The sequence below is a fragment of the Sander lucioperca genome, chromosome 20 (genome assembly GCF_008315115.2).
Source record: "Sander lucioperca isolate FBNREF2018 chromosome 20, SLUC_FBN_1.2, whole genome shotgun sequence".
In the NCBI taxonomy this organism is placed as follows: domain Eukaryota; kingdom Metazoa; phylum Chordata; class Actinopteri; order Perciformes; family Percidae; genus Sander; species Sander lucioperca.
In genome coordinates, this window is record NC_050192.1 from 2978826 (window position 1) to 2993347 (window position 14522).

Here is a 14522-nt window from a genome sequence, read left to right on the forward strand (position 1 = left end):
ATTAATTCCAAACTTGGGGAAAGTAAAAGAAAACCCTGGTTCAAATTTCCTGCAGAGATCTGAAACGTAATCTCTGCTAGCTGGCCAACACGCCAGACAGGCTAATTGCACTGATATCGATTCCTGCTTCCACCCATATCTGATAACAAAATCAAACAGAATTAGAACAGGTGCGTCACTCAGTCTTGTTAGCAAACATCTTTTGGACATTTCAAGACTGGGGGTCATGGACGCTGTTATAAATTTGGGAGCCATTACTGTCATGGCAGTACAAGGCTGCGTGACTATTGTAACGGGAACGTCAGGTGAATAGGGAATCCAAGGCACTGTGGCAGGATAGTAGGTCACTGGATTTGCGCCCTCCTCCATAATCACCTCTATTTGGAGTGGTTAAAAGAAGGGCCCATAAAACACGACCTTTTCCGTGGCTCTAATAGCTCTCCTTGGGGGCAGGCGCCTTCCATTCCCAACGTGACAGTTTTACAAGTCCCTTCTGACACCATCGCCTGTGTTCAGGGACACTAAACATGCATAACTACAGACTAGCAAAGCCAGGGGACAAAAGGAGGGATAAGGATGAAGGGCGAGAAGAGGATGTCGTGGCACATGGTCACTGGAAGATCAAGAAGGACAGAGAGAACAAGACGCAGATAAGCATCAACCGTGTGCTTTAGCTCAGATCTAATCAATAAATAAATCATGCAGTGAGCATTTGGGTTGAGCAGATGTTGAAAGAACAACCTGCACCAACACCAAAAACATACTTTATATGGTAATTTATGGCTGTTTCCTGCATCATCTTGGAAAACTAAGACCTAAATGTATCCAAAACAGGAGAAGCTATCGTAGCTCATTAGCTATGTTGCACTATCCAATTTTATGTAAACCTCATCTGCCTGAGTATGACTGCTCCACACAAGAGGGATGTTTGTAGACAGAGTGTGAGACAGAGTAAGGGTCAATGGTACAAATATGTTTCTTGAATAAACCATGCAAACACATTTTATTTAAGTGTGGCTGACTATCGCTGGCATGTTCCTGACAGGCAGGCATGTTAGCAGGCGGCTCTGTGCGTAGTCACTACGTCAATAAGATTATAGAACCACATATTTGCTGGTGAGACTGGGAACTTTAGCTATGCATGCCAAATTGTTGAGCAGGAAGGTTTATTATTGACCATGAAAAAGGTCCACTTATTTAATTCGTTTTTCCTAACCTGTCTCCATTACAGCTGAGCAAACGTCATCCACTGATTATCAAATGTTCCAGAAAGCTCCAGAAAAACAAACCAAAGTAAGCGGACCCTAACACAGTATTGTCTTTTATTTATTTTTTTATTGGATGAATGATATTTTATCTTCCCATCAAGGTTTCCATCCTGCTTTAGGTGATGTAAACACTAAGTATAATGTTGCCATGGAGACAGTGAGCACAATTAGCTTATCTGTTATCTGCTAATGTTTCTTTACGCATTCCCCTTGGCCCTGTAACTATGGATGTACAGTCAGCAATCATCTGGAATACATGTTTGATACTAAAGAAAACATCTAAACATGATGGGTCGTCTTTTTCTATGATCGGATTTATAGATCAGCAAGAGATTCTGATTCTGGGATCAACTGATATCCGTAAGACCCACAAATCAGAGAAAGATGGTTAAAGGCCGCAAAACCCTTTACTTTAGTGAAAAAGAGAAGATGATGAGGCAAATGTCCATGCTAGTAGCTAAGGAGGACACAGAGGATTAAAAAAACATGGACTCTTCAGAAGAGGTAATTATCTTCACTTGAGTTTCTGCACGTGAAAGTCGCTGGACGCCACAATCTTCTGAACATAGTCCTACTGAGAAATACAGAGAGAGTTGTGTGGAGCTGATGGTCTTAATTAGCTTTGTGGCAACTCATTTGGCAATGGCTTGACCATAACCTTTTAGACCTCCTCCCAGAATAGCTTCTTTATAAATAGTTCCCCACCACACGCCTGTGACCAAACACACATTAGCCCATCAAAAATAACGCCAAACATCAATTGTGTTTCCCCTGTATTCATTCTGTGGCGGCGCACTGCCATGAGTGTATGAACTGTCTGGTTAGTTCATGTCTGTAACAGCAGGACAGTCGAGTGTCTGTTATCTAAACTGCTTAAGTCAGTTGATCAGATGAAGTGAAGATAAAGTTAGCCTAATGTTGGTAGCCTAATGGTTACAAACAGGCTCGGTAGTGACACATGCCAACATGCTGATGGATCAGTGTTGTGTTTTTAGCTGAGCTGGACCAGAGAGCTTGGATGCTTAGATGCCCATTGTTTATTGAGAAATCAGACTTAAATTCCCAGGTTGGAGCGTCAGCTGAAGTCTCGTACAACATAGCAATCAATTAAGATGGAAACCATTAATGAAACTAAAGTAGGAATGCACCGATCCAATGAACCGTATAGGTATCAGCACTGATACTGACCTATTTAAGCGGCTACTACACCGCTTTCTGCATGTGCTTCACAATAAATGTCATTTTAATGTCTAGGTAGTGGTAGGCCTTTACTGTGAAACCAGATGTTTTGACAATGACATTAGTGTGTAGCAAAGATTTAGCCTGTAGTTTTTCTAAAAATTATTGCAAAAGAAAATATGTTTAATTTTGTGATTGACAAAGCGAAGGAGCTCAGCTCAGTGAACAAATACTGACATTACATCTAATTAAAAATGACGTAGCAACTTTTTAGCTATATCACGTCTATTCGTCTAATTATCAGAGAAGTTGTGAGATTTTACATGTACTATTATTGGTCAAAACCCGGGTTTGGTTATCGGAATCTGGGGAGAAAGACCTAAATTGAACCACTATTTTTTTCTGTGCACACCAATTGATGTGAATGTACAATAACAGTAAATGGCAATGAATTGCAGGACTGAAGTGACCACTAAGTCAGACTTATGCTGCGTTCCAGGCAACCCGTAACCTGTGTTTTCACAACCTTCTACCTTCTACCTGGAACGGCAGTCAAACCCATAACTTACTACCCGTGAACTCGTACCAGATCCGTGTATTCCCAGTTACAGTTTCTGACGTCACACACACACATAAACAACAATGGCGACCCCTGTTGATGCTGTACAGACGCCGGTGATTATCGGTGAGAAATAGAAATAAACAGACATAAATAGGCAACGTAAAGTAATTCCACACAGTGTAATCAAAACAACACACATACGATTGTGTACTACTACAGGTTATGTTTATTAAATGAAGCCCAAAATATGTCGCCGACTAGAAATCGCTAGTATCAGCTAGCGCTGGCTAACATCAACGTTAGGTAGCTGCTAGCTAACGCTAGCTAGAAGGGTTTGTTTGTGACTTTGCCTGGAACGCTACCAAGTCGTGAGTCGTGACTTGAAGTCGTAACTTACGGGCTAAAAATTGTGTCTGGAACGCAGCATTAGCTGCTCGCCCTGTTCCCACGTTCTCCTGAGTAACTTCCCATGTCACAACCTATGAACAACTCCATAAAGCAAACATTTCAAAAAACTTTGGACCTCTCAGTGCTAGTTTCTGAGAAAAGTGTCCTGAGAAACCTTTGTGGCTAAGTGGCTTACATAAGCAAATAAGCTTTAAGGGTTTTTAAGGGGCAACTGGGCAGCAACATATTGAGTTGACTTCTGATGAGTCTACTTCATGCGTTTGGTTTGTTGAACACTGTCAGTCAAACTCCTGTATGGTTAGACCACGACAATGGGGACACCTCCTCCCGATTCTGCTGACATGTCTTAGCATTTGGTGGAAAACAACACTATTTCTTTTTTATCTTAAAGGGAGTGTAACAACTAACGGGTGTGATGTGTGCGTGTGGAACATGGGACTTCAAGAGGTAATATTGATATTTTTAGATTTAATTTATTGTTGTTGTTGGTGTCATTTCCATGCTTAAGAATTAAGTGTTTCCAGCAGAACTTTATGGTGGAAACACCTCCAAGACAGTATTTTGACTATTAATGGGACACTTAATATGAGTCATACTTTGAGAGTTAGTAAGGCACGGATGATGACTCACCCCACTGACTGGTAGGGGAACTCTGAGATAGATTTCACCTTTCAACAGAAAAATGTCGTTGTAGAAATATTGGAGACATTCTCTATGGCCATAAAATAGTAGAAACTTATGTGGTGCAGTGTTTAGGAATCTTTAAATGCAGACTTAAAAGAGTGGTCCACTGATTTAGCATTGCACTCCTAAAACATTGTTGGACTCACAATGGACGGGTAGAGATATCTTTTTAGTTATTCCACTCAGTTTTTTCCCTCTTCAAAACTTAGCGGGCTACATTACCCACAGTGTAGTCTCGCATTGCCAGACCTATCTCCACAGCGCTGGAGTATGGTCTGGCTACACCGCTGATCTATTCTATGATAGGGGAAAAACGCTCTAACTTGTTTGTATATCTTTAAACCAATCACAACCATCCTGTGCAGCGCTAAACCCCGGATGCAGCAATGGTGCCCTTGCAAAATAGGTAGCAGAGATAGCACAAAGGGAGGGACATCCGGCGCTTCTCTCATGCGCCCTTTTTCACAGCAGCCATTTTGACATGTCATTGCAGGGCAAACACAGGTGTAATTAATAACATTAATTGTGGCCCTGTTCCATTTAGGTGGGCCAGGGCCCTGGTATGAGCAAGCTTGTAGCTCTGATGTACTTTTAAATGGAGGTTTATATGAGATAATGCTGTTATGTTGTAGCACACTCACACTTAGTCAAAAGTATACAGCATCTGTACTTTAACGGAGCGTTGTTTGGAATCATTAATACTCAGTCACTCTGAAAGTTTAGTTTTAAAGGGGGACTGCCACGTGTTGTTCATGTAAATGTAGCTTATATCTACTGTAAATTGTGTGTGTGTAGTATATATGCATGCCAATCTGCTGCGGCGACGTTAGTATGATCATGTGATTGTGAGCGTGGAGAGCCAGAGCTGCACAGATGGTGTCAAGGCAGGGCTCCTCCAGTGTCACGGCCCCCCTGCCGTCTGCGCTCACAGACAGGGAGCAAAAGATCAAAAGTGGGAGCAGAGACGCTTCGCATAATAGAGACAATGACTGGACTAACACACATTGACATTCTCAGTGATGTAGAATCAATCGTAGTAGGTAAAGATACCATCCTCTGATTTCAAACTGGTCGTTGTGTTGCAAACCTAAATAGATAATGAAGGCTTATGCAACAAGGCAGATCCTTGTTACTTTCAAGCTCTGGTTCACCTGAATTCAAGTGAGAAGCAAACTGAATCTTCTTTAAGATTAAGCCTAGAAGAGGCAATAAACCGCATTGCCCTCATGCAATCCTTTCCAAATGCAATCCATCTTATACTATGGAGGCCTTTAAGAAAAAGAATTGTAGATCTATTTGGAAGAATTCTGTATTTTATCCTTCAACGTTTATGATTTTGCTTTCCTTCCCTAATGAATGTACAAATGTTTAAAGGATCATTTAATAGGAGCTTATTGCAAATGAAATCACTTTCCAATGATGAGGAGACATTATAAAAAGCTTTTAACAAAAGCCTTTGTTTAGTAAAATATGGTCCCCAGTTCCTTGCAGACATAAAATGCATTTCTGCATTTCAATAACACGTTTGTGCCAGACCTTTAGCAGACCTTTCTTACTTGGCTGCACATCTGTTCACTTTACTACTCCTAAATGGTACTTTACACAAGTCAATTATTGCTAGGTGATGTTATTTATCTTAAGCTACGTACGTCACCTAAGTATGTTAAGCTTCGGTCCGATTTTACAATCATTATGTGATGTCTGCAAACATCTTCTCCATGACAACTTTGCAGACTGTGGGATGCAGCTCAAAGCTCCAAAAAGAAACTAGTAGGTGGACCTTGAGTTAAGATCATTTTGTGAAACAGATTATTCAGTTTACATTATATTTAAAAAGTCTTCTTCCATTAAGGTTCATACAGTACAATTCTTACCAGTGAGAAGTATCACTATCAACATAGGTATTTGCAATACACTTGGATTAAAACTAAAACAAAACCCACCACCTACCAGCACAGGTCTGACTCATCACAAACGAGTCATGACTCATCACAAACGAGTCATGGCTGAGACTAGCGTCTGCAAAATTGTATCAAAGAAGCAATGTGAAATATTAAATATATTTTTGAATAATTTTAAAATCAACATGTTTTCTTTCTTACATCTCATTAAAGGTATAATATGTAGTGAGTATTGCTTACTGTTCATAAACACACAGCGTTCAAAGTTGGGAGTGAGAGAGAGAAAGAGAGAGAGCAGCGGTAGTCGAGCAAACTAGAGAGTTGATGAAGAGAGGGAGTGCCGTACAAGGAGCGAATTAGCTAACAGATATCACCATGAAACTTCCCCAGTTGATTACTTACATTAAGACAATCATTTTTGGTATTACAAGTTTTCTGAACTTTTATGTTTAATTATGCAAATGAGGCATTGTCTAATTAAATATGTGCTAATATGACTAAATAATAGGGGTGGGAATCACCAGAGGCCTCACGATACGATATCATCACGATACTTATGTCACGATACGATATTATTGCGATTTTAAACATATTGCAATATTCTGCGATATATTGCAATTTATTACCTTTTTTCCAACTTCAAATTTTTCCCAGTTTCAAATTATGTCCCCAAAGGAAAATTTTGTCAACATCTATTTTATCTAAAAAGATACATTTCTCTGTCTGTTCATCTCACTTCAATTTTATTGCTGCAAAATGGGATTGTCAAGCAGACAAACTGACCAACACACATATCATAAAAGATCGATACTCGGCGTCTGTGTATCGATACAGTATTGCCACGAAAAATATCGCGATACTATGCTGTATCGATTTTTTCCCCCACCCCTACTAAATAATGGTGTTTCAGTATTTTTCAACTTGGACCCTATGTTACCATGCATTGTTGTCTAAGTGACTAATGTGAACCAAAATCTTTTGAAGAGTAAGAGTAACCAACAGCTGCGGACCGGGCTGCAATGTCAAATGCACACTGTCAGTTTCCGTCCACTAAAAGAGGCTGTTTTTGTCACTGACCGGCTCAGATTATTATTCTAAGTGACAACATTATGAAAAGGATCCATACAAAGATAGACCTTTTAGTTAAAGAATAAGATCCTTTTAGTTTAACAGAAAATAGCCCCAAAATCACCATCACCAAACCCATCAGACTCCATATAGATGAGACTAGATTAGTTGAAAGAGTTTCTGTTGCAATTTGTGTGGGGTCATGTTGCATGATGCCTGTACTATAAAGAGAAAAGAGGAAATTGACAGCAGGAGGAAGCAGAAGGGTCTAAAACTTTCATGTGTGCAGTCTGAGCAGGTGCTGGGAGCTGAAGTGGGGGAGGTGAATGATAGATGATGAAGATGAGCTTCTTCTCCTCTCACTCACATTAAGATTTCTCAGTTTTTGGAGAGCCACTTAGACATACACACTACAATAAGTCTGTCTATGTTTGTGTGTGTGTGTGTGTGTGTGTGTGTGTGTGTGTGTGTGTGTGTGTGTGTGTGTGTGTGTGTGCGCTTGCTTGTGATAAAGAGACCCTCTCCACAACTCCACTAGCCTCCTCCAGTACACTGCTTAAGTGACTTCTAATGGGAAGAGAGTCATGGTTCGAGGCAGAGCTTGGCAGAGAGTGAATAGCATAATTGCCTGTGTCTGAGGAGGGCGGGAATACGAGGGTGCTACAGAGGAGAGGGTTATATTTACATGCTGAGTTGTGAGCGCGAGCAGACACACCACGGCATTTAAATCTGACATAGCAGCCGGTAAACCTGCAGATCTCACGTAGCGCCTGATTGTTTTTACTCCAATAAACGCTTGTTGCATAAATAGTGGAATGATATTGCACTGCATGGCACATAGTATGCATGTAATGTCAGCACATTAGAATAAAAGAGAACATGTGGAGTCTCATATCACTAATTTAGGGCATTAATGTTTTAAGCTGATGAGGGAGCAGGTAAAGGTTTAGCTCAGTTTGTGTATTACCTTTAGATTTGACTTACAGAGCTAAGCATCAGACCTTTAAAAAGAAAATACAGAAGGTCATTATGAATACTTATACCACTGTTCTGAAGTTATTCAGAATCTAACCTTCTGGATGAATAGATTCAATCTAAAACATTGAAAAATAATATCTGTTTACATCAATACTACCGATAACATTTTTTTTTTTAATTTTTTGGTTCACATTGTACACATTCAGTTAAGAGATGTCATCTCTGGCTACAAACATTTTTTGGATTAGGAAAAAGAGGCCCAACTTGGGAAATGGGTTAAAAATCTGTTATATCTTGCAACAGTGGAATATATTTTTTTTTATCCAGATGGTTAAAAGGATTCTGAGAATACCTTTTGAACAATGAAACGACTTTCTGGGTCTTTCAAAGTTTACCGTGTAAAATCGCTTATAATACACGAGAGAAACAAACTAGTAAAGGTTTAGGTTCTTTGCGGGTCGAAACCAAACTAAAACTTTTTTTCTACGTAAAATTCTACGCCGCCTGCAATCGCAGCCAGCAATCACAGCCATTCAAGACAAGGGTTGTTATTCCACCAGCCGGGACACAGCGTGTCCCAGAAGCTTGCGAGAAGCAGGTCTCCGCTCCGCTAAGCTAAAAAATACGAGCCAGGTCTATTTTTCACGCTGCAGTTCATTGAGTGGCCACTTGAGGCTGACTGCAAAAGGGAATCAATTCCCCATGACCCCCGTGGTAAAAATGTACAACTTTACGCAATAAATTGAATGATGTAAACCCTGTGAGCTGGAGCTGTGATAAATGCAGCATGTTACCTTTCATTTCCTGGACCCCACGAACAGCGCTCAGCCTTTCCGCTGATTTTGTCAAGTGGCCACTGGCGGTATTGCAAAGAAAAATCCCTCTGCGACCCAGAAAGCATTTTCCCCATAGGCCACCATTTTCCACCGACCACAATGTGGTGACGATACATGGGCTAAGCAGGAACTCGCGGGCGAGCCAACGGGAGAAACACTGCTGCATGCAATATTTTTTTCCCCCACTGTGGCCACGCCAAGACCCGCCCTTCAATAGCTACTATTGGCCAGGCGTCCATGCTTACGCAAGGTAAAGTAACCTGATTTGTTCAGGTCCTATCCCCTGACCAATCGGCTATCCTAACCTTAACCACTCAAGGTCAATGCCTAACCCCAACCAATGTGCACCTATTGAAGGGCGGGTCTTGGCATGGCCATAGTGGGAAACATTTTTGTTTGCCTACTATCACGGAAGTAAACCTGGAAGCTTAGAAACCTTTTTGGCGGATGCGCCACTGAGCAACTCTCATAGGAATGAACGGGGCTCCGCCATTAACGTTTCATCCAGGTCTTATAATAGATCTATGTTTTTTTCTAAGCAATAGCTGTCTAAATATCCAAACATCCTTGAACTCTAGTCGCAGTGGCCGACACTCAAGTAGGATTAGTCTAGCAAGAGTTCTGGCTTTTTGCTACCACAAGCTCTAAGTGTAATCCTCCCAAAGTCTAGCTGCTTACCCTCAAAATCAGACCCAATTCAGCATCTGGGTGAATGTGATATCTGAGGTCATTTGATACAACTCAAGACGCAGTGACTTTGCCCTTTTTCTATTTACATTAGCTCCCTTTCCTGCTACATCTTTGTAGTCCCCCTTCTTCTCATCCTTTCTTTTCTCCTTCTCAGCGCTCATAAAGTAAGTAGGAGGCTGCAGGTATTTTTAAGGGTGGTATTTTGGAAAACTAAACCCACTCGAGTCGACTTTGTTGATGAAATATGTTTAAAATAAAGAACATGGCTATGGCTGATGGAGACTTTGGTCCGAGAGAAAATAGATTTCTGCATCAACGTCAAACCTTAGCATCAATACTTCTCAGACAGACATTTAATTAACGGTAAAAACGTTAATTATGGTATTAATTCTGTTTAAGCTTGCATTGCTGAATGTTAAAAACACTGTTTCGACTAGAGTTAATGCTGCTCATATTTTAATATGAGCCTTTATGTGATCGTCAAAATATTATGACAGTTCATATTGTTGGTGCAGATTTTTCAAAAAAAAAAGAAACCTTAAGAAACCTTAGTAACTTCCATTTTAAAAAGAAAATAAATTCCCTAGCATCAAAGGCTGAATTCAGACATCCCCCTCCAGACGTGGACCTTCAGTTATACATACAGTAGTCTCGCTTTGCCAGACCCTCCTCCAATGCGCTCTGAAGGATGGTCTGGCTACTCCACATAGCATTCAGAGATGGGAGGAAAACGTGCTCTGGTTTAATGGCATTTCTTTAAACCAATCACAATTGTCATGGACGGCGCTACACTTTGCACAGAGTCGCTGCAAAATAGTCGTGCAAGAGAAAACTCAGATTGGACAGATAGTCTAGCTAGCAGTCTGGATTTACCCTGCAGAGATCTGAGGAGCAGTTAACCATAGTCCTCATTAATCCACCGAATGTAAAATTTCAACACAAAGAGAGCGGAAGGAAATGGAAAATACATGCATCCGGCGGAATTTCCTGCAGCAACGGAGCAATCCCAGAAGTGGAACGTCAAGGACATAGACTATATATACAGTGAGGTCATGATATCAAGTCTGTGAGGTTGCTGGGCTGTAAGGGGATAACATCACTTCTTTCCATGGATATCAATGCAGGTTTTTTTAACCTGTTACCCCTTCCCAGAGTGTTTTTCTGAATGGATAAACTCTGGTGAAGATCACTCTCTGGAAATGTGCACAGAGTGCCCTTGAGGCACATTTTACTCTTTGTTATGTCCACAAGGGTAGGTGGGTGGAGAGGTTGAGACATTTGAATTCAGCTAAGGGTTTTTGAGGAAAGGAAACATTTTCACGTTTTTGTGAAAAATGTAGAAAGCTTGAGGTCAGTGAGCCTTGATGAAACAGCGTCCCTTTCTGCCTTTTAAGAAGAATTTCCCCACATCAGTTTATAGTCACAGAGAGTACTAATCAGCCTGTGAGAACACTTGGACAACATTTAGGACTCTGGAAGAATTGTTTTTCCAAGTCTGAGAAAATTACTCATGTGACATTAAGGCTGTGCAATTGAATTTTTACGTTTTGCAAGTAAACTCTTCTTTTGTCTTGTGCAATTATATATATATATATATATATATATATATATATTTATTATTATTATTTTTTTTTTTTTTTTTTTAAATTGCATTTCACAAGAAATCCCAGATGAAAGTTAATTCTGCAGTTATGCTTTCCATGCCCACCCAGCCCCCACCCTCCATCCTATGGAGCAGTGATGCTCAAAGCAAACGCACACAAAAAAAATAAAAAATAATACATATATACATGTAAAAATTAAGTTGAAACAGGTAATGTCTTAAGGGAAATTTCACAGTTCTAGTTGTTTTCACTGTTGATTTGATTAACTGTTTCACTGTTCAATAAATGCAACATCTTTCCAAAAGTGAATGAATTGTGTTAAATAATCGTGATTTCAATATTGACCAAAATAATCGTGATTATGATTTGTTCTATAATGGAGCAGCCCTATATGTGACATCCCCAGGGTATGTCGGCCTAGGCTTGAAGACAGTGTTCGCACTGGGCACACAGATGAAAGACACAACTATTTACCCGGCAGGCAGAGTCTAATGTCAGACAATATCCAGTTGCATCACGGAAAGTGTAGAATCCAGGGTTTATGGAGCTTGATCCATACTAATGCCTATGTATTGATCTGATTCTTTTTGTAAATCTGTCTCTTGCAAGTCCCCTAACTCTATGAAAGTGCAAAGCTAAATTGGTGGAGTAGCCCTTTAAGTGATTCAGCAGATTTTCCACCAAGTATAAAATGCGATGATGTGGTTGTCAATGTTCTCAGTGATGGTCTTTGTTGTTTATGGTAATTTTTCAAACGTCTCATAATTCAATTATGTTAAGATGCAACAGTGCGTGTAATTAAATACTTTGATTCAACTGGTTGCTGCAGGAGTCAGCTACTAGACTTACTATTTCAACACTGCATAATGCTGTGTTGTTACAAAGAGTCATTTTGATTTATCCCTACTTACTTTCATTTGAATTGAGCTTTCACAATTCAAATGAGAAGAACGTACTTTCCACAGCTGTGTTAGGTGGAATGCCAGTCAAGCTGCACTGAGCTGAATTGTGAAGCTTGGTGGTGGATTAAACAGCCATTTAGCCGAGACACGTGCTGGCTTAAAACACTCTTTCCCTTCTGACAGCAAGCAGCAGTGGTAATTTAAGATATATCACATGCTGGGAGGCATTAGCAGCTGGCAAACAGTGGCATGCATCTGCTTAGATGAAGACTCGCACACATGGGAGAGTATACTCGCTCTGCCCAGCAGGGCCTGAGGGAGACACAGTTGTCCTTGGATAAGAGCAGGCTTACTGCTGAGCAGCGCTGAAGTCAAGCTCTTAAAATGGCTCCTCAGCCTGCGGGAGCAGATGCTTGGTTACCCTCTACGCGAGCAGATCTGATTCCCACAGAATATAGGTTAACTGTCACAGAGAAGCATTCAAGGAACAGGTAGGAGAGCTCAGACTCTAAGTCAGCTTCACACGGATGTGTGTGATGAGAAATGATATGTTCGCATTCACATCAGCCTCGATTCCTGAATCTAGATTTTTTTGGGGTTTTTTTGGCCTTTATTCTGTAGGACAGCTGAAGACCGGAAAGGGGGGAGAGAGTGGGACGACATGCAGCAAATGGCTGCGGGTCGGATTCGAACCCGGGCCACTGCGTTAAGGACTGAGCCTTTGTACATGGGGCCCCAGGAAAATAATTAGACCAATTTTTATTTCGGTCTTTGGGATTGACGATCGTCAAGATAATCGTGATTATGATTTGCTCCATAATGGAGCAGCCCTATGTGACATCACCTGGGTATGTCGCCCTAGGCTTAAACACTTGGACTTGGAACTCTGGAATCACCACTTTTATTATATTACAAGCAAGCTGTAATATAGCATAAGGAAAGTTAGAAAAGTAGAAAAATAATTTGACCAATTTTTACTTTGGTCTTTGGGATTGATGATCGTATCGACTATCGCCGATTAAAGAGACAATCACCAATTGCTGATGCTCCTGCTAATTTCAAAACAATTAATTCATGTACTTATTGAGTGGTGGGGCAATGTATTTATGAAAAGTTTAAATATCTTAATGCTTTTCTTTGTCTTATATGATGGTTCACTGAATATCGTTGGGTACAAATAAAGCAAGCTACAGTACATGAATACATTATAACAGGCCTTTTTCACTATTATCTGACAAAACCATTCATTTTTTTTAAGGAAGTAATTGTCAGATTCTTCTATCATGAAAATAATCGTTATTTGCAGCCCTAAAACAGACTGTTTTTTTAATCCTTCCTCTGAAAACTGAGTTTATTTTCTATCTGGAGCATGCACTCCAGAAATGTTTCTTGGATGCTTTTTAGGATTTTCCACCATACCCCTAGCTGCTGCTCTGTTGCTACGGTCTCTCCGCCCTTTCTGCCCCTTTTAGCTCTGGCAGCTTGGCATAAAAAGGAATGTTGCCACAGACAGTCCCGCACTCCAGCTATAACATTTTGCAATGCTTAAAAGATGTATAATACTGTGCATATATGAACACTCTCATGTTAATTATGTGCTGATTTACGCATCCAACATAGACCCTTAGCCTCGATAGCTCAACAAGTTCAACAAGGATTCTTTTTTTGGTCTCACGTTCTGCCCATATTGTTCTATGGGTGAATTTCCAATTCTAATCTTCTTCACTTCTGCTTTCACACACTGTCAAAGTCCCTACATTCACAAGTCTGACATCACCGTATCTGGCAAACAATCTTTCTGCGCAAGGTCCTGGAGCCAATCAGTCCCTGTATGCTGTTCTTTAAATATCATTGCAATTCTGTCTCTCAAACCTTCTATTGAACCGATGGACCAACGTTTTACTCTACTGCAAACCTCAATAAATATTCCTATACACTTCCAACTAATCTCTCCTTATTAAAATGCAGCGTTTCATTACATTATTGCACTGCTGTCGGCGCGGAAAAAACCTCCTTAGCTAATCACAGAACAGCAAGATTGTACTGCCAGTTTGTACAGACTGCAACCCTGAAGATGTCGAGTCGAATCACATCTTCACTTCTGTTATTAACAGGATAACTACCGACAACAATCACCCCACAAAACAATAAATTAGCAAACACTTGTGTCTAGTCTATGGCCAAACATTGTTTTGGTAGAAAAGTGATTCACTGTTGGGAGCAATCAGTGAAATGACCTGCAGCAGCTTAGATCTCTCAGTGGCACATGGATAGACGTCACTAGGTTAGATGAAGGCATTTGTACCGTAAATGACTTTTAGACTATTATCAGCCTTATCATTTTTGGAGTCATTTATAGAAAAGGCCTGGGGTAATGTTGTCATCCCAGCTAGATTCCTACAACACTGAAGATGTGTGAGTCAATGACAAAATTGCTTGTGT

The 14522-nt window shown here is 40.5% G+C and overlaps 1 protein-coding gene across 6 annotated transcripts in view; it reads right to left on the bottom strand.

Moving 5' to 3' along the window:
- Positions 1-14522, bottom strand: part of kcnc2 (potassium voltage-gated channel, Shaw-related subfamily, member 2) — a 101016-nt gene that overhangs the window by 59165 nt on the left and 27329 nt on the right. The gene's annotated exons all lie outside the window — the stretch shown is intronic.